Source organism: Macaca fascicularis, chromosome 8, assembly GCF_037993035.2.
Source record: "Macaca fascicularis isolate 582-1 chromosome 8, T2T-MFA8v1.1".
NCBI classification, from domain to species: Eukaryota; Metazoa; Chordata; class Mammalia; order Primates; family Cercopithecidae; genus Macaca; species Macaca fascicularis.
In genome coordinates, this window is record NC_088382.1 from 129,688,172 (window position 1) to 129,715,205 (window position 27,034).

Genomic DNA, 27,034 nt, shown 5'->3' on the forward strand with positions numbered 1-27,034 from the left:
TTGATGAATATTGGGTAGTTCCAGTTTGAGGCAATCATACATCTGCAATGAACATGCTAGAATATGTTTTTAGATGGGCATAAGCACTTGTTGCTGTAGGGAACAGCATATGTTTCGTTTGTGTAGATACTACCAAACAGTTTTCCAAAGTGGTTGTACCAATTTATACTGCCACTTGCAGTGTATGAGCATTAAGACCAATACCTGGTGTTCTCCACCCTTTTAATCTCAGCCACTGTGGTGAGTGTGTGGTGGTAGTACATTGTGGTTTTAATTTGGACTTCCCTGGAGGCCAGCAACACTAAGCACATTTTATATGTTTATTGGTTATTTGGACATTCTCCTTGGAGGATGTCTATTCAAGTATTTGCCCATTTTCTGTTGGTTTGTCAAGACAGTCCTTTCTTCACCGTTGGCTGCTGGGAGATCCTACAGGGCCATCTCTGGTAGAGAAGAAAAGAGGAGTCATATTTTGTTTAAGGACAAAAGTAAAAAACAGATAAATAAAACATACAGGGAAGCATTAGGAAATAATAAACATGGGCTTCAAAGCTGCTGGAGAAGGAAAGAAATGAGATTCATCTACAACAGCAAAGTCACAGACTTGAATGGGGAAAAGTAAATTGAGGTGGGGTCGAGGAAGCCACAGAAAAAGATGGGATCCAGGCCAGTCACGGTGACTCATGCCTGTAATCCCAGCACTTTGGGAGGCCGAGATAGGTGGATCACCTGAGATCAGGAGTTCAAGACCAGCCTGGCTAACATGGTGAAACCCCATCTGTACAAAAATACAAAAATTAGCCAGGCATGATGGTGGGTACCTGTAATCCCAGCTGCTTGGGAGGCTGAGGCAGGAGAATCACTTGAACCCAGGAGGCGGAGGTTGCAGTGAGCTGAGATCACATCATTGCACTCCAGCCTGGGTGACAGAGTGAGACTCTGTCTTAAAAAAGAAAGAAAGAAAGAAAGAAAAAAAGAAAAAGAAAAAGAAAAAGATGGAGTCCAGCTATAGGACTCAGGATAAGACAAAGTGGTAGCTTTGGGTGGTTGCCAGCAAGAATCATGAAAATCCACTCAGCTAATGAGACTCTGTGATTGTAAGAATAGTTAGAGAAGGCTGTGTTTACCAGCTGGTATCCAAGAAAGAAGTTAGAATAAAACAGAATGGCCGTTATTGGTCTTGTGTATCCAGGCAGAGTCATGAGCTGAGTAAATAGCATGACTTTAGAAGGGAAGGTGCATCTTTTTTTCAGGCTCACTCAACATTTCATGTGAGAAATAATAAGGGCAGAGTGACCTGGGACACAAAAGCATCATTATCCATGAAGCTCTGCTCCTGGGGAGTAACCCAGAATCACGAGCAGCAGGAGGGGACTGGAGTCACATCATAGTGGCTTTGCAATCTTTTACTGCCTACTGCAAAATTGGCCCTCTTCACACCGCATCTTCAGCATGGGACCTGTCCTTATCCTGGAAATAGCTTTTCTTTGTGTGCTAAATATTGCAGCCTGGCTCGACCCTGAACATCCCCTTGGTTCAGTCACTTGGGGTTTCCTTCTTTCTGCCACACCAATCATCTGCTCCTGTTGTATCAGTGAATGTGATTAGAATTAGCTCCCTTTGTTGAGAAGACAGACTCTAATGGCGTAGAGTTCTATTTTGTTTCTGTTTTTTCCTTGAGCAGAAACATGGGCACTATGACATTTTCTGTGAAAATCCAGCATAATAATCTTCAATTGGCTGAAGTTAGGATTTATTATTAACTGTTTCACTTCCACTTGGTTATAAGCCAGTGATTTCGAAGTTTATGCCTATGACCCATGGGAGAGTGTTCAATATGGGACCTGTCCTTACTGCCACAGGGAAGTTTGAAAATACTCTGGATCTTACGTTTCTGTCAGTTTGTCCTGAAAGGAGTTCCTCATGTTGGAATACTATTGGGAGTTCCATATAGGGTCATCAACTTGGGTCCTCATAGCTGACCCCAAAAACTAGGATTCTCTTTAACCTTTCCAAATCCCCATCTGAAGACTTGTGCTCTGGACAAGACCTTATTGTTTGCAAGAATACACTGCCTTGAGACAACCTTTTCATTTTAGGGATGGAACTAGAAAAAAGTTACTTTCCACAAACCTAGTCTAACCTATTGATCCTGCAGGAACCGTTTTCCTATTAGTAGGAGGGACTGCAGAGAAAAGTTACTCTCTCATTTACTCATTTGGTGATTTATTTTTTTATTTTTTATTTTTTAGACAGAGTTTCGCTATTTTGCCCAGGCTGGAGTGAAGTGGCATGATCTCAGCTCACTGCAACCTCCACCCCCTGGGGTTCAAGCAATTCTCCTGCCTCAGCCTCCTGAGTAGCTGGGACTATAGACACCTGCCACCATGCCCAGCTACTTTTTTGTTTGTTTTGTATTTTTAGTAGAGACAGGTTTCATGATGTTGGTCAGGCTGGTCTCGAACTCCTGACCTCAGGTGATCCACCCGCCTCGGCCTCCCAAAGTGCTAGGATTACAGGTGTCAGCCACCGTGCCCGCCCCATTTGGTGCTATTTTTATTGAGCATCTGCTATGTGTCTGGTGATTTGCACCCTAGAGACACAGCAGAAAAGAACCAGACATGGTACCTTTATGAAGCTTTTATTCTAGTGGGTGAGATAGACATTAATCAAGTGGCTTCAATAAAATGTAACAATAGGGAAGCACAGATACCTTTCTCTTAGAGGGGTTAAACTCGTTCTGTGTTTTTGCTTTTGTTGTCTAATAGGAAGCAGTAATTCTCTTTTCTACCAATAACTTGGAGAAAAAAAAAAAAAAGAAGTGATTGAAAAACTCTAAGCAGAGGTTCTGCAGCAGTGGTCCGCAAGCAGGCCTGATTTTGTCCCCAGCGGCTGTTTGGCAATGTCTGGAAAGACATTTGGTCATCACAACTGAGTGCTATTAGCATCTAGTGCGTTAAGCTTTTTATAATGAACAGGACAGCCCAAAATGTCAGCAACACAAGGGTTAGAAACTCTTATCTGTATCATATGGGTAATACTTTAATATCTTTTTTTTTTTTTGAGACGGAGTTTCGCTCTTCCACCCAGGCTGGAGTGCAGTGGTGCGATCTTGGCTCACTTCAACCTCTGCCTTCCAGTTTCAAGCGATTCTTCTGCCTCAGCCTTCCGAGTAGCTGGGATTACAGGCTCCTGCCACCACGCCCAACTAATTTTTTTGTAGTTTTAGTAGAGATGGGGTTTCACTATGTTGGCCAGGTTGGTCTCAAACTCCTGACCTCGTGATCCACCTGCCTCGGCCTCCCAAAGTGCTGGGATTACAGACATGAGCCACCACGCCCAGCCCAAAATGAATCTCCTACTGTACATTGTAAGCAAGAAGTTTGATAGCCACTAACATAGACTGTATTTTTATCTTACGTCATTTGTCTTATATATCATATTTATCATATCATTTTTTATTTATCATAAAAAATAGATTCATTTTGTATGATGACATATAAAACTGAAATACAAGTTTTATGGAGTATACTGACACAGTCAGATCGAGGTTATGCTGCAGTAATAAACAACCCCTAAATGTGAAAGTGACCTGAGAAATCGTTCTAGTTCAATGCTCTGGTTTTAGAGATAAGACTACCGAGGCTAAAAGATGTCTAATAATTTATCTGAAGCTGGGCCTGGTGGCTCATACCTGTAATCCCAGCACTTTGGGAGGCTGAGGCAGGAGGATCATTTGAGATCAGGAGGTCAAGACCAGCCTGGCCAACATGGCAAAACCCTGTCTCTACTAAAAATATAAAAAATTAGCTAGATGTGGTGACACACACTTGTAGTCTCAGCTACTTGGAAGGCTGAGGTGGAAGAATTGCTTGAACCAGGCTGGTGTGCCACTGCACACCACACACCAGCCTGGGTGGCAAGAGCAAAACTCTCTCTCAAAAAAAGAAAAAAAGGATTCATTTTTTATGATGACGTATATAACTGAAATATAAGTTTTACACAGCATACTGAAACAGATCAACTAGGTAATAAACAACCCCAAATCTCAGGGGCTTAAAACAATAAAAATTTTGTTCTGGCTTGTGTTGTGTGCATCATGAGGTGGCTGGGAATCCTGCTCCATTTTTTTCTTCATCCCAGGACTCAGGATGGAGCAGCCTCCATCTCACAGGTCACCAACATCAGCAGTAGAGAGAAAGGGAGCACAGCCAATCTATAATGGCTCTTAAAGCTTCACCTGGAGTGATACACATCACTTCTCACATGTTATTGGCTAAGTCATTTGGCCACACCTAACTTCAAGGAGTGGGGAAATGCCATCCCATCATGTGCCTGGGACAGAAACTGAAAACATCTGATGAACAGCACGAATGACTGCTACAAGCATATACCCTTTCCATGTAGATACATTCTGATGTTTTCTTTTTAATTCAACTAGGTACTAATCTACTCTACCCTACTCTATTCTATTTTATTCCTTTTATTTTATTTTTCAAGACAGTCTCACTCTGTCACCCAGGCTGGAGTGTGGTAGTGCAATCTTGGCTCACTGCAACCTCTGCCTCCTGGATTCAAGATTTATCCTGCCTCAGCCTCCCGAGTAGCTGGGACTACAGGTGCGTGCCACCACACCCAGCTAATTTTTGTATTTTTAGTAGAGATGGGGTTTCACCATGTTGGTCAGGCTGGTCTCAATCTCTTGACCTAGTTATCTGCCTGCCTCGGGCTCCCAAAGTGCTAGGATTATAGGCGTGAGCCACCATGCCCAACCTAAAACATTTTTTTAAAAAAATTACACTGGCTTTCAGAAAATGCTAGTCGTAGCCCTATATATTGATTTCAAAACTCTCCTATGGGTCACAGTCACAAACTTCAAAATCACTGGCTTATATCCAAGTGGAAGTGAAACAGTTAATAGTAAACCCCATCTTTAGCCAACTGAAGATTATTATGCTGGATTTACACAGAAAATGTCATAATGCCCATGTTTCTGCTCAAAGGGAAAACAAAACAAAATAGAACTCTATACCATTAACAAGGCTGCTTTCTCAACAAACGGAGATAATTCTAATCACATTCACTGATACAACAGCAGCAAATGATTGCTCTGGCAGAAAGAAGGAAACCCCAAGTGACTGAGCCGAGAGGGATGTTCAGGGTGCAGACAGGCTGTAATATTTAGCAAACAAAGAAACACTATTCCCAGTCAGGCTCAGTGGCTCACACCTGTAATCCCAACACTTTGGAAGGCCGAGGCAGGCGGATCACCTGACGTCAGGAGTTCGAGACCAGCCTGGCCAATGTGGTGAAACCCTGTCTCTACTAAAAATACAAAAATAATTAGCTGGGCTGTTGGTGTGTGCCTGTAATCCCAGCTACTCAGGAGGCTGAGGCAAGAGAATCACTTGAACCTTGGAGGCAGAGGTTGCAGTGAGCTGAGATTGCGCCACTGTACTCCAGCCTGGGCAACAGAGCAAGACTCTGTCTCAAAAAAAAAAAAAAAGAGAGAAAAAAAAAGCTATTTCCAGGAAAATGGGTATTATGAGTAGAATTGCCTCTCCTAAAAAAGAGATGTTGGAGTTGTACCCTCTGTACCTCCAAACATAATGTTATTTGGAGATAGGGTCTTTACAGAGGTAATCAGGTTAAAAAGAAGTCATCAGGGTGGGCTCTAGTCCAATAACTAGTGTCCTGATAACAAGGACAAACTTGGATACAGAGACAGAAATGCACAGAGGAAAGACAGTGTGCAGAAACACAGGGAGATTGAGGCCACCTACAAGCCAAGGAGAGAGACCTGGACGAGATCCTTCCCTCACAGCCCTCAGAAGGAACCAACCCTGCTAACACCTTAATATTGGACTTCTAGCCTTTAGAACTGTGAGACAATGAATTTCTGCTGTTTAGGCCACCCAGTTTTTAGTACTTTTTGTCATGGCAGCCCTAGGAAGCTAATACAATGGGGAAAGATGGCTCCAGCAGTAAGCAGAGCATATTGGAGGTAAGCAAGACCTCACTGGCAATATTGTAAGAGGGTATATAAGATTTTTTCTGCAAATAGTGATGAGGGCACTGACATAAGAAAGTTATATGCAAGCAAAGAACACTGTGGGACACATAAAACAGTTTAAACAAACCCTGGGCAATTCAAAGAAAACAACGTGGGCCCAGTGCGGTGGCTTATTCCTATAATCCCAGCACTTTGGGAGGCTGAGGCGGGTGGATCACTTGAGGTCAAGAGTTTGAGACCAGCCTGGCCAACATGGTGGAACCCCATCTCTATTTTTAAAAATACAAAAATTAGCCAAGTGGTGAACACCTGTGATCCCAGCTACTTGGGAGGCTGAGGCAGGAGAATTTGTTGAACCCAGGAGGCAGTGGTTGCAGTGAGCTGAGATCACACCACCATGCTCTAGACTCTTGGGTGACAGAGCTAGAACCGTCTCAAAAAAAGGAAGGAAGGAAGGAGGGAGGGAGGGAGGGAGGGAGGGAGGGAGGGAAGGCAGGCAGGCAGGCAGGCAAACGAAAAACAGAGGAGAATCTGTACCACAGCGGAAAAGGCCAGTATTCTTACTAACATAAACTAATGATTTTCAGCATTTCCTGGTTAAGGAGAGTAATTGACATTCTCTGGCAGAATACCATGGAATAGTAACTAGAATTTGAGCTTCCTAATTACGGTATATTAATTGCACGGTAAAGTATAAATAATTTGTGTTCTAGAGTGTAGGTTCAGTTTATCTCAACAAATTCTATTGTTGTATAAAGCCCCAAGTTAAAAAAAAATACTATGTAGCAATTATTGTAAGTAGATTTATGTAACGGATAGAACTTACCTATTTAAAACAGACATATTTAGATGCAGAGCAGGTAATACCACATTTTACATGGCCAGCGTATGCGGGTCATGCTGGTTGCATCCTGCACAGCTGTAGGGGACAATATTCACACAAACTGTGAGGAATGATGCTTCCTGGAATCAAGCCCCATGGTGGTCTTGCCCAGACAAGCAATCTCTCTCATAGGCCTTGTAGGACTTTTATCTATTTATTTATTTTTAAATTGTTTTCCCGACTATACCAGGTAACAAAAGCTGTTACCACAAGATAATGGATTCAAAATTATTAGTTGACTCTATTTCCATGTTAAGGAAATGAGACTTTGTGAAACTGTTGTGGGGAATACCATCAAAGTGTCACAGCTGAGAGCTTAGATACATTAACCTAGATACATTACGGTAACTTAGATACAATAAGGAACACACATTACTGTAACTTAGAACCGTGCTCTTCTATCTGCGCCCCTACCTCACTCCTTCTGGTTGAAGAGCAAAAAAACAAAAACAAAAACAAAAAAAAATGCAAAACCCAACAATATTTGAGACGATACAATAATTAAACAGGGAATATACAGTTGAATGTAGGTATATAAAGATAGAAGAAATGTTAAAATTTCAGCAAATTTAACAATTCCGTTCCAGGGAACTTGCCATGACCTATGATACATGAATACAAGAATTAAAAATGGTGTCACCAAGAGCTTTGGCTCTATATGAAAAATATTGAAGCAAAAAAAAAGGAGATCTAAAATCTGGAAGCTTCTCCCATCCAGCCTGCACCCTGGGGTTGTCTTTGTGCCGACAGCTGCCCTGTGAGTCAGAAGATACCTGAAGGCTTGGATCTCCCCGTTGCCATGTTGTTTACTCAGGAAAAGCCCCAGCCAAGAGTCACATCTTTTAGGAACTGTGAAAAAAAAGCAAGTAATTCGTCTTGCCTATTTAAATGGTGAGAAACATTGAAAAGATTGATAGGAACGCCCCCCTTCTGCTGAATCCAACTCTGCAAACTAGTTGGAGAGCTGAAAGGGAAGTGCGAAGAAGGGAAAGAGGGAAGGAAAGGCAGATTTGGGAATTGGCGGATCGCTGTTGTATGTGGATTCTGTGTATGAAAAATAGTCCTTCTGCAATAAGAAGACTGGTTATAAGAATTCAAGTGGTCCCGGAATTTTTGTTGTTGTTAATTTCTGGTTTTTTTTTTAGAGGTGGTAAACTCAAATGCTGTGTTGGCATGTGGGTATGGAAACGTGCAGAGGCAGGGGCTAAGGCGAGGGTGAGTGGAGGGACTGTGGTTAGCTGCAGACAGCATGCTCCTCCTAAAGCATTCAAATTCGCAACAGTGTTTTGTGTTAAAACAGAATAGAACCAAACCACTGCCCTCGTGAAACAAACACGTCTGCAGGCCCAATGATTCCCTTAACCACACCTTTGTAATCCCGGATTGAAAGGATCAGAAGCTGGCAAAAGCTGTGCCTCTGCATCTTCTAAAGGTCACAGTTCATCCATAGAGTACTGTTTTTTGTTTTTTATTTGCTTGTTTGTTTGAGTCAGAGTTTCACCCTTGTCACCCAGGCTGGAGTGCAATGGCGTGATCTAGGCTCACTGCAACCTCTGCCTCCCAGGTTCAAGCGATTCTCCTGCCTCGGCCTCCCAAGTAGCTGGGATCACAGGCATGCGCCATCACACCAGCAAATTTTTGTATTTTTAGTAGAGATGAGGTTTCACCATGTTGGCCAGGCTAGTCTCAAACTCCTGACCTCAGGTGATCCACCCACCTCAGCCTCCCAAAGTTCTGGGATTACAGGCATGAGCCACCACACCCGGCCTGTTTTTTTTGTTTTGTTTTGTTTTGAGACAAATTCTTGCTCTGCTCCCCAGTCTGGAGTACAGTGGTGTGATCTCAGCTCACTACATCCTCTTCCTCCTGAGTTCAAGGGATTGTCCTACCTCAGCCTCCCAAATAGCTGGGACTACAGGTGTGCACCACCACACCCGCCTAATTTTTGTAGTTTTAGTAGAGATAAGTTTTGCCATGTTGGCCAGGCTGGTCTGGAACTCCTGGTGATCTGCCTGCCTTGGCCTCCCAAAGTGTTGGGATTACAGGTATGAGCCACAGTGCCTGGCCTGAATCCTGTTTTACTAATAATTTGCCACCTTAGTTATAAGTACAGTCTTGATTAGACAATTTACCAAAGAACATTGATAATTCTTCCTGGAAATAAGGGTAGAGGGAATCATATTATTTACATACAGACTTGGCTGTTTAGTAGGCTAGGGTTTAGAATCTGTGCCCGTAAATTTTAATTAAGTATAATTTTGTGTTGATTACTTCTATCTGGATATGAAGATATGTTGCTTTCTAGAGTTTATGTAAGCTTTCTCTCTTTAAGGAAACTAATACCATTAAGCTAATAATAATAACAGGTAACATTTATTGACCTTCCTATATGTCAGACACCATATACTTTACGTGGAATATTGTGTTGTGTCTCACTTAATTCTTCCAACAGCCCTCTAAGGCAGATAGTGTTACTAATCTCATTATACAGATGAGAATGCCAAGGCACAGAAAGGTTAAGCAAGTTTCCCAAAGTCACCCAGTAAGTGGCAGAGATGGGGTTTGAATTCAGGAGGTGTGGCCGAGTTACCAGTCATAAATCTAACTAACTAACTAACTAACTAACTAACTAACTAACTACTAACATCAAAATCTCTTGTCCTCTCATGAGACTGCTTTACGAAGTCTCTTGAATTCTTCCTAGGCCAGTGGTTAGAGTTATCCCAGAGCCTCAGACCTGCAGGCAATACCGACTCCCACTGCCTTGCAGAAAGAGGTTCAGGACTAGCGTTCTTGGTAGTGGCTTGAACTCCGCTTCTTCAAGAGGTTCAGGAATAGTGTTCTTGGTAGTGGCTTGAACTCCGCTTCTTCTGGGAATATCATTATCTCTGTTGTGATTCCTCAGAATTATGGTCTCAGAATAAAGGCGTCACTGCATACTTGTGGCCACTTATCTCACTGGGCCTGTGACAGAATGTCCAGGTTACGCAAGACAGGCTGATGAGCGTCCTATTAGCACGAAAACATGATGCACCCTGGGTGGATGAGTTTGGACTCATAGCTGGTCCCCAGGCCTAAAATTCCCAGAAGAGTGGGAGAATCAGTGACTTCTCTTTGAATTCCCAGGCAGTGTGCCTGGTCACAAGGCATTGCTCGGGAAGGGTGAAGCTGTCTTGGGATGCAGAAGTTTGGAACACCATCTGGGAATTAACAGAGAGATAAGTTTTTCAGTTCAATGTCATTCAAACTGATTTCTGCTTCAGTACCAGGGACTTGATATCAAGTCCCTAGAGAAATAGGGACATAAGGGGACTATTAGTGAATCAAATAGAAAAGAAGAAGTAGGCTAATAGGCACCCTTAGGAAAAGGAGGGAGGAAGGCTGTCCTGCTTTCAACTTAATGAAGGAGTTTTTCCTAAGTAGGAGGACATTTCTCTATGTTCAGCTTTCAGCAAGACTGTAGCTGTTGTAATCTGTTTTCTCTCTACCTGGCTAGGGCCTGGGCTCCTCTTTGTCTGTCTCAGTCTCACTTTGGCTCTTTCTGGCCCTACAGATACCCTGGTTCCACCATGTCTTCCTCCTGGCCCTCTGGCTCTGCCGCCCACATTCGGGTTCTGCTTTGGGGCAGCCCTATCCTTTGCCGCAGTGGGCACATGGGACACCTTCAGGGTCTCCACACTGCTGCCTTCCAGGGTCTCTTGGAGCCTCAGGATCTCATGGACCCTCTGCAGAAAATTGTCTGGGGAAGCTCAGAGTCATTTACTTTCTCTACTAACCAGGAAGGACAGTCAGGTTTACTTTGATGTGGTCATTGCCAAGTTGGGCAGCTAAGGAGTGGCCATCACTTCTAGAGTCCTGACTGTGAAGAAGGGTAGAAATCTCTCTTCCCATTGGCTTTCTTCAGCCTTCAGGCTTTATTTCCAAGAAGAAAACCCAAAACAAACACACCCACCACTTCATCCTCCTTTTTTCTTTCTATATACCTTCTTCCCACAGTCCCTTCAGTTAGAAGAGGCAAGATTTTTTCCTACTTCCTGACATTGTAGCCACCTTTAAGCATGGAGCAGCAAGCCCCAGGGCCTGACTGTCATGAGCAGAAAAGGAAGCTTCCCTACATTACAAAAAACTGCAAATTCATCCACCAGCCCTGACCTTGATTTGAAGACGGGCTCTACAAAGTGCTATAGCAAATCCTTATTTTCTTTCCTAAGAAAGCCTGATTTCATTGTCTTTCTAAAGAGGGCAGGTAGGTAAGAGAATGCAATAAAACATGATTCAAGAGAGAAATGAAAATGCACAATTTTAACATTTGCAAAACACCTTTTAAAAACTGTCCCAACCTAACTGTTCCCTTAAGGTCTCCTCGATGTTGAAGATTAGTGCATAATTACATTGAGAGCATAGGTCTGTTCTGGAAGTTGATTCATGTTTTACTCCAATTGAACTATTCATCTTTAGTGACAAGGTGTCAGTCACCTATGCCCTACTCGGTGTCCACAGAAAATAGAAACCTTATCCATGGGTCTTTTGGTGAGAAGTCAGTCATTTTCAGCATGTAGCAGGGATCTTTAATCCAGGAAGACCGTATGAGACAACATGGGGTGGAAAAATACTCAGGCCAGGCGTGGTGGTCCACACCTGTAATCCCAGCACTTTGGGAGGCCAAGGAAGGCGGGTCACCTGAGGTCAGGAGTTCAAGATCAGCCTGGCCAGCATGGTGAAACCCCATCTCTACTAAAAATACAAAAATTAGCTGGACATGGTGGTGTGCGCCTGTAATCTCAGCTATTCAGGAGGCCGAGGCTGGAGAATTGCTTGAACCCGGGAGGTGGAGGTTGCAGTGAGCCGAGATTGTGCCACTGTTCTCCAGCCTGGGCAACAGAGTGAGACCCTGTCCCAAAAAAAGAAAAAAAGAAAAATACTCAATTGAGAGTGGGAAGCATTAGTGATGGTCCTTGTTTTGCCACTCTTGAGCTCTGTGACTTAAGGTTACTTAGGGTGACTCACTTGATAACTTCTTTGTTTGTCTGTATATATCTTTACCCCAAAAAGCTGATTCAGCATTTATTTGTAACGTTATGAAATGCTGCCCCCTTGTGTTTTTGCAGGGTTCACTTAGTTTCTGTTTTGATTTTAAAATAGATTCTTAATTTAAAACGTATTGACCTGTTACAACTTTTCTTTGTTTTGATCATTTCTTTTTTGGCTCACTCATCTTCCTAACTGCCAAAATCAAACGGGTAGCTACTACTACACCTCATGAAGTTAAAAGCTCTCATAATATCCTTGGAGAAATGTAAGTATCATTTTAACGATAAAGAAAGACAATACTTGCTGTTTCTTATTCCTAAGAGAATCATTCCTGGACCTGGAACATGGACTTGCTGGCCCTGCTCAGCTCCTATTGGACTAAATATTCCTGACTTTTCATGTAAGGAAGAGCAAAGTCTTCATCTAAACGCCAACCCCATTCCCTTAAAGTGGTCATCCTTTTATCTGGAATGCTGCAGCCTCTCAGACAAATTGCCCTGTAATAGCCCAGGTGTCACTTGGGGATACTTTGTCTCTTGGAGAATTGTGGAAAACATGGCCCAGGCACAAATTTTAGTGCCTAGGATCTTAAAGACTTCAAAATGATTTCTATTGCTTGGTTTCCCGAGCCACATCAAGTGTGACGTTCCATCCCTTCCTTTCTTCTTAAAAAAAAAAAAAGACCAAAATATTTTAAAAATACCGCCCCCCCCCTTTTTTTTTTGAGTCGGGGTCTCACTCTGTCACCTAGGCTGGAGTGCAATGGCTTGGTCTCAGCTCACTGCAGCATCTGCCTCCTGGGTTCAAGCGATTTTCCTGCCTCAGCATCCCAAGTAGCTGAGATTGCAGGCATGCACATCCATGCCTGGCTACTTTTTGTATTTTCAGTAGAGATGGGAATTCACCATGTTGAGTAGGCTGGTCTCAAACTCCTGACTTCAAGTGATCCACCAGTCTGATAAATACGTATTTTATTTATTTATTTATTTATTTATTTTTATTTTTGAGATAGGGTTTTGCTCTTGTCGCCCAGGCTGGAGTGCAATGGCGCAATCTTGGCTCACTGCAACCTCTGCCTGCTGGGTTCAAGCAAGTCTCCTGCCTCAGCCTCCTGAAGTAGCTGGGATTACAGGCACCTGCCATCACGCCCAGCTAATTTTTTGTGTGTGTGTTTTTAGTTGAGATGGGGTTTTACCATGTTGGTCAGGCTGGTCTTGAACTCCTGACCTCAGGTGATCCACCCACTTCCACTTCCCAAAGTGTTGGGATTACAGGCGTGAGCCACCGTGCCCGGCCTAAATATGTATTTTAATATTTTATATAGTGTATATGTATATCAAATATATATATATGTATTTTGTGTGTGTGTGACAGAATTTCACTCTTGTTGCCCAGGCTGGAGTGCAATGGCATGATCTCGGCTCACCGCACGCAACCTCTGCCTCCCGGGTTCAAGAGATTCTCCTGCCTCAGCCTCCCGAGTAGCTGGAATTACAGGCATGCGCCACCATGCCTGGCTAATTTTATGTTTTTAGTAGAGATGGTGTTTCTCCATGTTGGTCAGGCTGGTCTTGAACTCCCGACCTCAGGTGATCTGCCTACATCGGCCTGCCAAAGTGCTGGGATTACAGGCCTGAGCCACTGCACCCGGCCTTACATAAAAATATTTCGATGCAATAAATTTTAATGTAAAATTTGCACATTTTGTGGCATACAAATTATACCTCAATCATTTATTCCAGTTTTTAAATTTGTTTATTCTCAATGGCGGGGTTGGCCCCAAATAACCTTCCTCTTAGGCAAATACCTTATATGACCATAGTACAATTACCAAAACCGGGAAATTAAAATTGGCACTATACTAACTAAATCTAGACTCTATTTCAATTTCATTAGTGTTTCAACTGTTGTCCTTTTTTAGTTCCAGGATCCTATCCAGAACTCCATATGACATTTAATTGTTATTTCTCCTCAGTCTCCCTCAGTCTGTAACAGTTCCAGTTGGGAGCAGAAGTTTCCACATCTTCTACTTTAGGCACACAAATTCAGCCACACGTGGAATTTCATGATGTTTAGCCGCTTCTTGGGAGATGGGACCCTAGATGTCATTATCTCTTTAGGTTCTCTCTTCAAGCTCCACTTTGTCCCCACATAATAATCCACTGTCACCGAGGAAATGTGGCCCCATCCCCAGGTCTCATTGCTTCTCTCATGGAGTAGCTGTGCCAGGTTAGGCTGACTCCACTATTGGAGCTCAGAAAATGACGCCCCAAAATACAATGCTTTGGCTTGTTGAGTACTTAGAACTAAAGGAGATTGGAAGGCCTCAGAAGCAGCCTCAGAAGCAAAGTCTGTCTCTCCAACATTCTCCTGCCCTGAGGTCTCCTCTCCTTTCTCCTTGATGGCAAGTCATAGAAATTAGAATTTGGGGCCAGGCACAGTGGCTCATGCCTGTAATCCCAGCACTTTGGAGGCTGAGGCAGGCGGATCATCTGAGGGCAGGAGTTCGAGACCAGCCTGATCAACATGGCAAAACCCTGTCTCTACTAAAAATACAAAAATTAGCTGGGCGTGGTGGTGCACACCTGTAATCCCAGCTACTTGGGAGGCTGAGACACAAGAATTGCTTGAACCCGGGAGGCAGAGATTGCAGTGAGCCAAGATTGTGCCACTGCACTCCAGCCTGGGTGACAAGAGCAAGACTCCATCTCGAAAAAGAAAAAAAAAAATGAGAGAGAGAGAAATTAGAGTTCTTCTTCCCCAGGGCAGGTTATAGAAACCAGCTATATTACTGTAACCTTCCCCTGCCTTCTGTGTAGGAGCTGGCCATAAGAAATACTCTGACCTACCTTGTCTGATAGTAGATCGTAAGACCCTCTTTCTGGAGGGCTTCTGTCCTATACCAGGAGGAAGAAGTGCTACACAGAGAGGCCAACAAGAACCTGAACAGACAGGCCTTGTTGGGTTAACTCTCCCCCAGTCTATCACCATTAGATCATACCCGTTTTGTCCAATCACATTTCCACATGACTGTCTACACTTTACTAAATCTAAGGATAAAAATGAACCATTTTCTCTGGGTCTTTGGGTCTTCATTTCTGAGGGCTCTTATGTCATGGATAACTTTGATTAAATAAAGTTGTTATGCTTTTCTCTTGTTAACCTGTCCTTTGTTATGGCATGTCAGCTTTGATCCTTATGATGGGTGAGGAAAGGTCACATCTTTCCTACTTCCTGGAATATTAGTCATGACATTTTCTCTATCTCATAAGCTTAGAAATTCAAGAGACGTCTTTACTGTCTCTTCAGGGCTGGCTACGTGGTGGCCCTGGTGTACTGCCAGCTGCACCACTGTTTACCTTAGTCAATTCCTTTGACATATGGCAGGATGCAGTGAGTTTGGAGTGGTTGAAGCATTATTATTGTAGCCAGAAACCGTCCTGTTGTTTATGGCCAGGTTAAATAAGATAATGGGAAGGATATACAGGGGTGTGTGTGTGTGTGTGTGTGTGAGACAGAGAAAGAGAGAGAAAGAATGGTAAATATGTTGCAGAGAGGAGGGTAAGATAGGAAAGGCAGCAGCTTGGACATAAAAGGAGTCCATGCTGAACATCTGCTATGTAATGTACCAGGCACTTCAAGGCACTCTCTCATTTAACCCTCATAGCAACTCCACTTTAGTTTTGTTTTTGTTTTCGTTTTTGAGCATCTCACTCTGTAGCCCAGTTGGAGTGCAGTGGTGTGATCTTGGCTCACTGCAACTTCTGCCTCCCATGCTTAAGAGATTCTTGTGCCTTAGCCTTTCGAGTAGCTGGGACTACAGGTGCACCCCACTACACCCGGCTAGGTTTTTGTATTTTGGTAGAGACCAGGTTTCACCATGTTGCCCAGAGTGATCTCAAATTCCTGAGCTCAGGCGATCTGCCCGCCTTGGCTTCCCAAAGTGCTGGGATTACAGGCGTGACCCACCATGCCTGGCCTTCCCTTTAGTATTTTATTATCCATTTTGGAAATGAGTAATCTGAAAGAAACTAGATAGTTTAGGGTCAGACAGCTCATGAGTGTCAGAATTTGAGACCGAAGACATGTGTGTGCAGACTCCCCATTATGTGTGTGCTCTTGCACCTCTGCACTTCCATGAATGTAATGAGAATAACAGTGTAAGAATAAGAAGAGGTAGCTGATCTTTCTATGAATGCTTACTATGTGTCATCCAATTTATAAACATTCTCTTAACTAGTCTTCATGACAATCCTATAAATTAAGGACTACCATTACGGCTGTTTAAGAGACCCTGAAACTAGTGCTCAAAGGCTTTTGTAATTTTCCCAAGCTTACACAGTTATTAAGTGGTGGCACAGAAATTCAAATTAGGTTACATGATACCCAACACTAGGTGGTTTATTCTCACTCTTTAGGGTAGTGCCCCGGCCTGGAGAGGCCACAGTGCAGGTGTCAGGAGGGTGCCGTTAGAAGGGCCGTGTCTGTGCATGGAACACATGGCCACCGATGGCTGTACCACAGTGGGCAATGGAAACTCAGTTCCAACCCTTCCATTAAAGCTCTCATCTAGTTACTCCTGTCTCTTGTAGGATAGGCTAAGGTTTACTGCAGGAAAATAATCTCAGTGGTTTAAAACAACAGAAGCTTATTTCTTTTGAACACACATTCAAATCGACTATCAGCTGGGAAGCGCTGTTCTGTGTCGCCCCTTCTCAGGCTGATGGACCAACCGCTAGATGGAGCCACATTGGTCATCACAACAGAAAGAAAACCCTGGAACTGGACTGTGCTTTACACAGCTTGGAGCCACCTGCAGTTACTTGGATTTGATTCAAAAGTAATTAAAATAAAATGGAAATTTCAGTCCCTTCATTGCACAAGCTGCATTTCAAGTGCTTGATAGTTTTTTCCACATGTGGCTACTGGCTACTATATTTTGTAGCGTGGATTCTGGAACATTCCCATCATCGCAGGCACTTCTGTGGACTTGACTGACCTGGTCTCTCACACTGTCCAGATCAGAAATAACACATGTTTACTTCCACTCAGAATTCATTGGCCAAAATTGAGGGATTAAGAGGTTGACATTTTAAAAACACTGTCTTAGAACTGAAGATAATAGAAGTTAAAGAAAACAAACATAAAAACATTCTTTTTAAAAATTATTTTTCTGACCTAGTGGTATGACTTATTCCTTTCCTCTGCTCTCTCCTTCGATAGTGAAATCCTACAGGGCTGGCAGAAATTTATAGATGCCTTGCCCAGACATCTAACTCCCTGGCCCCTAAGAAACCTTTACGTGATTCAGACTATCATACGTGCTCTTGTCATTGTGCGTGTCGAGCTAGACTGACCTGGTTTCGAACCCTAATTCCTAACATGAAGTAGCTTTAAGCTCTTGCTCAAGCGCGTTAAGCTTTCTGAACCCTAGGGTTTTTTTTGTTTTGTTTTGTTTGTTTTTTGTAAAATAAGTCTAACAAAAATATTTCTCACGTATTTACTTTAACCTTATATATAAAATTAGAATACCTGGCTGTATCAGGCAGCCAGTAACTGTTAGCTACTGTTGTTGTTGTTATCACAAAGAAATTTATTTCCTTGTCCATTCATTTCAAGTCCAAGAGTTCTCTCTCTGCTGGGCCGCATAAGGCCATTTTAGTGTATCTTAATGATAACAGCATTTTACACCTATTCATTATGTAGGTATATATATTTGATTACGTATATAATTGATTTTTAATAATATGTAGCATTCCACTGTGAGACCGATACATTTCTTTAATTTCATTTAGTATTTATTTCATTATAATTGGCAATTATTAAGAAGCCCAACAAAACCGAGCTCTAGAAAGATGTAATCATCAAAATCTCTTACATCTCTTATAAATTGCCGGAGGAAGAGTAAATTGGCACAATCACATTGGAAAGGAGTTTGGCAGTATCTCACAAGGTTGAATGTGTTCCTAACCCCTATGGGCCAACATTGACATTCCTGTACTGGCATCACTATTCGTAAGAAGAAAAAAAAGGACAACAATCTGAAAACCCATTGCTTAGCTACTGAGAACATAAATGCAATTCAGTCCCACAAATAATGCTATGTATCTTTGAAAATCAATTATAACTACATGTATCAATATGAATAAATCCTTTAATATTGAATTAAAAAACAAGTTCAAAACAACTAAAGCCAAATATACAGCATATATATGTATTTATGTATATGTGTATATATATTTATGTACATACCCACGTGTGTAGATATATATTTGTAATTTATTATCAGTATTCTAGTTCTCAGCTTAGTGATAGGTTCACAGATATCATTTATCTTATTGCATCATAGTAAGAAAAAATGAGGCCAGGCATGGTGGCTCACACCTGTAATCCCAGCATTTTGGGAGGCTGAGGTGGGTGGGTCACTTGAGGTCAGGAGTTCGAGACCAGCCTGACCAAGATGGTGAAACCCCATCTCTACTAAAAATACAAAATTAGCCAGGTGTTGTAGCACATACCTGTAATCCCAGCTGCTCTAGAGGTTGCGGTGGGAGAATCGCTTGAACCCAGGGGGAGGAGGTTGCAGTGAGCCGAGGTTACACCACTGCAGGCTGGGTGACAGAGCAAGACTCCACCTCAAAAAAAAAAAAAAAAAAAAAATCTGAACACGTACGGAACAATGATAGCAGTGTGTCATGAACGAAGGGTTGAGAGGAGTCCAGTGAGAACACTTGAAGTGCACTGAGCCTCAGACCTTTCACGCTTGCTTACATACTATCCTCAGTTGCCTCTAATTTTCTCTCTCCTAGTGGTACCTCACCTCAGACGGGCTGGTTTTCCATTTTAAGACTGGGATGAGACACCACAAAACAGGGCAGGTGATACGGTTTGGATATTTTGTCCCCTCCAAATCTCATGTTGAAATGTGATGTCCAATGTTGGAGGGGAGCCTGGTGAGACGTGTTTGGATCATGGGAGCAGATTCCTCATGCATGTCCTGGTGCGGTCCTCGCAGTAATAAGGTGAGTTCTCACTCCATGAGTTCATGTGAGATCGGATTGTTTAAGAGAGCCTGGCAGCTCCTCCCTGTCTCTTGCTCTCTCTCTTGCCATGTGACACGCTGGTTCCCCTTTCACCTTCCACCATGATTGCAAGCTTCCTGAGACCCTCACCAGAAGCAGATGCTAGCACCATGCTACCTGTACAGCCTGCAGAACCGTAAGCCAAAATAAATGTTTTTTTCTTTATAAATTGCCAGGTCTCAGCTATTCCTTTACAGTAACACAAACGGACTCATCCAGCAGGGATCTGACTTCCTCAGCAACTGCCAAGGGGTTAGACAGGACAACACAGAAGTACAGAGGAGTTAGCTTCTTACAGAGTGAAACATAACCAATGGGGGAAAAAAAGAGGGAGATAGAGTAGTAGAGTGAGTAGATTTCCTCACCATTGTGTCTTCCATAAGCTACTCCGAGATGCAGTTCCTCCTGGCAACCCTTCTAGAGAGGTTCTGTATGCAAGGCAAACTTGCTTTGTTCCTTTGCAATGTGTCATGAAATAAACAGCAGAGAGCATGGAATACATCTTCTTGTGTTGCTTTGCATCTTTCTTTGCCTTTTCTCCTCTTTTCTTCCACTCTCACTGCTCTAGGTTCTCACTTTCCCAAAACAGTTTTAGGATCTTAATTCTTCTTTCAGCCTCTGTTTTCTAGAGGACTTAGTCTAACACAAGGGATTCATTAATAGTAATAATAATAATAATAATAATAATAATAATAGTCATGTCTCAAAATGAACTTATGTTGTGCCTGGTGCTGAGCCACACCTTTCTCTGGATTATTTCCTATAAAGCTCCCAATAGCCCTAGGAGATTGTATGATCTTGCAGGTGAGGAAGCAGTCACTCAGAGATGTCTTCCTTAAGTTCACACAATTATTGCAATGCTTTATCTGTAGAAACATGCATATTATTCAAAGAAGAATGGACCATTTCTGGATACTTGTAAAAAATAGAAACGTGCTATTTTCAGACTGACTTTATATAGCATTCCTTGGAGAACTAGCTTCTCCCCTGCTTCACAAATATTATGACTCAGAAATGCAACGGCTGTGATAGCACACAATAAAGATTCTTCACAAGCAGTTAAAGACAGGATATTTAATAACAGAAGGTTGAGAAGGTTTTGTCTGAATAAGAAGCTTACTAATAATGTACATGGATAAACACAGAACGCCTCTCTTGCCCGTAAGTAGTGATAATAATAGTATTGGAAAATGTTGGCCAAAATATAATTTTATGTAAAAAATAAATCCATGAAAATTTAAAAGCTAATTTCAGAAAAAAAAACCACTTAAAGCAACTTATATAAATAATGTAGGCAGGTTTGGATCTATTAATGGGTTGTGAAATATATTTCACAGGTTGAAACCAGCCTACTCTTGAAACCAGAGTGGGTTGAAACCAGCATGATAAAAAGTAGAAATAGGACAGAATAGTAATGATCCAACCGCATTTAGGAAAGATGTATGTTGTTTTGGGAAGATTTTCCTTTTAAATGTGTTTTAGAGTATATGTGAGTGTATGCTAGGGTTATGATGTAAATCTCTTTATTGTGGTAGAAAAGAGTTGTAAAAACACTGATACAGTTGCTGACAATATCACAAGGTTTATAAAACAAAAAGAAAACATATTTTTGGAGTCACAGACATCTACATTGAAATACCTACCCAACCATAATTCCTTCCTTCCTTCCTTCCTTCCTTCCTTCCTTCCTTCCTTCCTTCCTTCCTTCCTTCCTTCCTTCCCTTCCTTCCTCTCTCTCTTTCTTTCTCTCTCTTTCCCTTCCTTCTTTTCTTTTCTTTTCCTTTTCTTTTTCTTTTTCTTCTTCTTTTTCTTTTCCTTTTTCTTTTCTTTTTTCTCTCGAGGTTTCACACGGTCACCCAGGCTGAAGTACAGTGGCCCTATCTTGGCTCACTGCAACCTCTGCCTCCTGGGTTCGAGCAATTCTCCTGCCTCAGTCACCTGAGTAGTTGGGATTACAGGTGTGCACCACAACACCCGGCTAATTTTTGTATTTTTAGTAGAAATGGGGATTCACCATGTTGGCCAGGCTGGTCTGGAACTCCTGGCCTCAAGTTATCCGCCTGCCTTGGTCTCCCAAAGTGCTGGGATTACAGGTGTGGGCCACTGTGCCCGGCCCCAGCCATAATTTTCTTTTGAGTCTAAGTCGAGTCTGTTTACTCATCAGCTGCCCACCAATGAGAGAGTCTTCTGGAAAAGCGTTAGAGGCCCTCCTGTTTTGTTTTTTGTTGTTGTTGTTGTTGTTGTTGTTTGTTTTTCAGACGGAGTCTCTCTCTGTCACCCAGGCTGGAGTGCTATGAGGCCATCTTGGCTCACTGCAACCTCCATCTCCCGGGTTCAAGCAATTCTCCTGCCTCAGCCTCCTGAGTAGCTGGGATTACAGGCGCCATGCCCAGCTAATTTTTATATTTTCAGTAGAGACGGGGTTTCACCATTTTATCCAGGCTGGTCTCGAACTCTTAATCTCAAGTTATCCACCCACCTTGGCCTCCCAAAGTGCTGGGATTACAGGCCTGAGCCATGGTGCCCGGTCCCATATTTTCTTGTCTTAAGGAAACCCATGTCTCTTAATGCTTAGAAAACATATGGAAATACATCTCTTGGAGGCTGTGCTCCAATCATGCTTCTACCCGTGACGGGCTGGACCCCACTGACCTTCCCACCTGATTCTCCCATATCGTCCATTATGGCAGTTTTCTCATTCTCTCAACACCTGGGGGAAATCTTAAGGTTGTTGAGGGCTCAGAGCTAACACTTAACTCAGACACATTTTTGGCACAGAAAATGTTTATTCTCAAAAGGATTTCTTTCCAGATGGTTCACACCTGAGACCTGACTAAGTACCCAAGCTTCAGGAAGATTCTTGGGATGGAGAAGACAAGGAAGAAATCTAGGCATGGTGAAATGGAAAACAATTAAACTCAGAAGGAATTTGAATTCGTTTTTGGCAAGGACCCTCCACGTTTTCCTAGGCTTGCTGCCTGAACATCAATTCAATCCGCCTCTTGCAGGTGTGTGTATGACACAGAGGGAGTCATTTCATGGCAGAGGTGTAAGCTGGAGAAGACCTGGCTAAATTTCAGAATAGATGGGCTGAGGATGGGGAGGGAACTTTACTTCCCCTCAGTGTTTCTCCATCTCTGTCCTTTGCAACTAGCTGCTTCCTCTCTGAAATTTTAACTTCTATTCCTGGAGCAGAGAACATTTTTAAATTCTATCAAACTCAGTAAAGACTCCAACACAATTTTTTAAAATAAAAATTACCTCCAAAAATGATCAAAGCAAGGCACAATAATTGTAGACAACATTAGCAATAAAGAGAAACAAAAAAGAATAAAATTCATGTGACTATTACCTCATCACACAGAGGAAATTATGATTTATTCCTTGGTCTATATTCTTCCAGACCTTCTTAACACATATAACACATACTTTGTCCATTTTGTTTTGCTGTTTTGATTATCCTTGTCCTTAAATTTCAAAAATAACCATGCTAATTCCTTAGGATAATTCTAGAAGTAAGTATCATAACTCTATTTTCTGAGTCAAACAGTACACGTATTCCAAAGGTCTTCTCTTCAGTTTCCATACACATTCCCAGTCTCTCCTCTCCTCTCCAATCTTCATAGGCAGCCCGGAGATGTGACAAGACTCACAGTACTGCTGTTCTGGTTTACTCTGTCATATCTCCATTTGCTGAAGAATTATTTGATAAAAGACCATGTCTGGTTATTCTCCCAAATGCAAATATTTTTATCCATCTGCTATATGATTAAAATGAGTTCATGGGATAAACTTGATAAATCTTAGATACAAATATTATGAACTGAAGTTTATTGGTATGAGTGTTTACAAGTATAAGCACAACCAGGAATCATAGAGGAATTAGCTTTTCCTGTGCTTAAACATGACTAATGGCAAGAGAGTCAGGGGAGCTTGTCTTCTAAGAGGTATCATTAAAAGGGCAACATTGGAGCAAGAAAAAGTTACAAAGTAGGAAAAGCAATCTTTTAGGCCATATTAAGAATGTTTGACTTTATCCTGGCCGGGCGCGGTGGCTCAAGCCTGTAATCCCAGCACTTTGGGAGGCCGAGACGGGCGGATCACGAGGCCAGGAGATCGAGAGACGATCCCGGCTAACACGGTGAAACCCCGTCTCTACTAAAAAATACAAAAAAACTAGCCGGGCGAGGTGGCGGGCGCCTGTAGTCCCAGCTACTCGGGAGGCTGAGGCGGGAGAACGGCGTAAACCCGGGAGGCGGAGCTTGCAGTGAGCTGAGATCCGGCCACTGCACTCCAGCCTGGGTGACAGAGCAAGACTCCGTCTCAAAAAAAAAAAAAAAAAAAAAAAAAAGGAATGTTTGACTTTATCCTAACAGTAACAGCAAACTACTGAAGGAGAGGTAGAGGGTAACCTGTTGGGATTGACATTTTGAAAAGTTTACTTTCACTTCAATATAGAAAATGGACTGGTAGAGGCCGGGTGTGGTGGCTCACACCTATCATCCCAGCACTTTGGGAGGCTGAGGCGGGCGGATTGCCTGAGATCAGGAGTTTGAGACCAGTCTGCCCAACATGGTGAAACCCCGTCTCTGCTAAAAATACAAAAAAATTAGCCAGGCGTGGTGGCGTGTGTCCGTAATCCCGGCTACTCAGTAGGCTGAGGCAGGGGGATTTCTTAAACCAGGGAGGTGGAGGTTGCAGTGAGCTGAAATCACGCCACTCCACTCCAGCCTGGGCAACAGGGGGAGACTCCATCTTGGAAAAAAAAAAAGAAAAAGAAAATAGATTGGTAGAGTAAGCAAGAGAGGATGTTGGAAGGTCTTGGTGATTAATAGGACTATGGAATTCAACAGAGACTGAGGCATTGAGGATGATCCCTAAATATACAATAGTGCTAACTTTTCTATGAGAGTAGGAAAAAATAACAATAGGTGATAGGTGCGTGTGTGTGTGTGTGTGCATGAGTGTGTGTGTGTTTCTGCATACTTACATTTTTCTTTTTGCAAAAAAAAAAAAAAAAAACCCAAAACAACAAAAAATCCTCACAAACACTAAGAATAACCAGAAGCGAGGAAATTGCTTACCCATAGAGAAGAACTGTGAGAGTAATAGGGGAGGGTGTGACTTCTCAAATATACCTTTTATTATAGTTTCTCTTAATTTTTTTTTCTTCTTTTCTTTTCTTTTTTTTTTCTCTGGCAGGGCGTGGTGGCCCACACCTGTAATCCCAGCACTTTGGGAGGCCAAGGTAGGTGGATCACTTGAGGTCAGGAGTTCCAGACCAGCCTGGCCAACATGGTGAAACCCCATCTCTATTAAAAATACAAAAATTAGCAGGGCATGGTGGCGTATGCTGATGATCCCAGCTACTTGGGAGGCTGAGGCAGGAGAATCACATGAACCTGGGAGGTAGAGGTTGCTGTGAGCCGAGATCACGCCACTGTACTCCAGTCTGGGCAACAGAATGAGACTTTGTCTCAAAATAAATAAATAAATAAATAATAAATAAATTTAAAGAAAGCCCCCCCCCAACCCTTTGTTTTTTCTTTCCAACTTTTATTTTAGGTTCAAGGTGTACATGTGCAGGTTTGTTACACGGGTAGATTTTCACAGGAGTTTGGTATGCAGATTATTTTATCACTCAGGTAATAAGTGAAGTACCCAATAGTTAGTTTTTCAATCCTCACCCTCCTCCTACTCTCCATCCTCAGCTAGGCCCCAGTGACTATTGTTCCCTTCTTCGTGTCTGTATGTATTCAATGTTTAGCTCCCACTTATAAGTGAGAACATGTATTTGCTTTTCTGTTCCTGCATTAATTTTGTTAGGATAATGGCCTCCAGCTCCAACCATGTTGCTGCAAATGACAAGATTTTGTTCTTTTTTTGTGGCTGTGTAGTATTCCATGGTGTATATGTACCACATTTTCTTTCTCCAATCCACCATTGATGGGTATTTAGATGGATTCCATGTCTTTGCTATTGTGAATGGTACTGTGATTAACATGTGTGTGCTTGTGTCTTTAAGGCAGATATTTATTTTATTTTTGTTTGGGTGTATACCCAGTAATGGGATTGCTGGTCAAATTGTAGTTCTGTTTTAAGTTCTTTGAGGAATCTCCAAACTGCTTTCCACAGTGGCTGAACCAATTTTCATTCCCATCAACAGTGTATAAGCATTCCCTTTTCTCTGCAACCCTGCCAACCTCTGTTATTTTTTGACTTTTTAATGATATCCATTGTGACTGGTGTGAGATAGTAGTTCATTGTGATTTTGATTTGCATTGATTAATGATGTTGAACATTTTTTCATTTGCTTGTTGGTTGCTTATATGCCTTTTTTTGAGAAGTGTCTATTCATGTCCTTTGTCCATTTTTAAATGGGGTTGCTTTTTGCTTGTTACTTTGTTTAAATCCCTTATAGATTCTGGATATTAGACCTCTTGGATGCAGAGTTTGCAAATAGTTTTCCCATCCTGCAGCTTGTCTGTTACTCTGTTGATAGTTCCTTTCACTGTGCAGAAGTTCTTTAATTAGGTCCCATTTGTCAATTTTAGTTGTGGTTACAATTGCTTTTGGAGTCTTTGTCATGAAATTTTTGTCAGGTCCTATGTGCAGAATGGTATTTCCTAGGTTTTCTTCTAGGATTTTTATAGTTTTAGGTTTTACACTTAAGTCTTTAATCCATCTTGAGTTGGTTTTTGTATATGGTGAAAGGTACGGGTCCAATTTCAGTCTTTGCATATGGCTAGCCAGCTATCCCAGCAGCATTTATTGAATAGGGAGTTCTTTCCCCATTGCTTGTTTTTGTTTACTTTGTTGAAGATCAGATGGCTGTAGGTATGAGGCTTTATTTCTGGGTTCTCTAACCTGTTCCATTGGTCAGTGTTTCTGTTTTTGTACCAGTACCATGCTGTTTTGGTTGCTGTAGCATTGTAGCATAGTTGGAATTCAGGTAGTGTGATGCCTCCAGTTTTGTTCTTTTTGCTTAGGATTTACTGGCTATTCAGGCTCCTTTTTGGTTCCATATTAATTTTAAGATAGCTTTTTCAAATTCTGTGAAAAATATTGGTAGTTCGATAGGAATAGCATTGAATCTATACATTACTTTGGGCAGTATGGTCATTAAACAATATTGATTCTTCCTATTCATGAGCATAGAATGTTTTTCCATTTGTTTGTGTCATCTCTGATTTCTTTCAGCAATATTTTGTAACTGGTGTTGTAGAGATCTTTTACGTCGCTGGTTAGTTGTATTCCTAGGTTTTTGTTTTTGTTTTTTGTTTTTTTTTTTGGCTATTGGGACTGGGATTGTGTTCTTGGCTTGGTTCTGAGCTTGGATGTTGTTGGTGTATAGAAAGGTTACTAATTTTTGTGCATTGATTTTGTATCCTGAAACTTTGCTGAAGTTGTTTATCAGATCTAGGAGCTTTTGGGTAGAGACTATGGGGGTTTTCTGGATATAAAATATTATCTGTGAAGAGAGATAGTTTGACTACCTCTTCCTGTTTGGATGCCTTTTATTTGTTTCTTTTGCCTGACTGCCTTGGCTGGGACTTCTGGTGCTATGTTTAATAGGAGTGGGAAGAGTGGGCATCATTGTCGTGTTCCAGTTTTCAGGGGAAATTCTTCCGGCTTTTGCCCACTCAGTTTGATGTTGGCTGTGGATTTGTCACAAATGGCTTTTATTATTTTGAGATGTGTTTCTTCAATGCCTAGTTGTTGAAGGTTTTTAACGTGAAGTGATGTTGAATTTTATTGAAAGCCTTTTCTGCGTCTACTGCGATAATCATGTGGTTTTTGTTTTAACTTCTGTTTATGTAATGAATTACATTTATTGATTTGCGTATGTTGAAGTAACCTTGCACCCAAGAGATAAAGCCTACTTGATTGAGGTGGTCTAGCTTTTTGATGTGCTAGTGAATTTAGTTTGCTAGGATTTTGTTCCTGATTTGTGCATCTATATTCGTCAGGGATAATGGCCAGGAATTTTCTTTTCTTGTGTCTCTGCCAGGTTTTGGTATCAGG

At 42.0% G+C, this 27,034-nt stretch overlaps 1 long non-coding RNA gene across 1 annotated transcript; it reads left to right on the forward strand.

Moving 5' to 3' along the window:
* Positions 1-18,736: 18,736 nt before the first annotated feature.
* Positions 18,737-24,519, forward strand: LOC141407459 (uncharacterized). Its single transcript, XR_012416617.1, has 3 exons — positions 18,737-18,949; positions 21,821-22,017; positions 24,212-24,519. It is a non-coding gene; the product is annotated as an uncharacterized lncRNA (long non-coding RNA).
* The last annotated feature ends 2,515 nt before the right edge of the window (positions 24,520-27,034 follow it).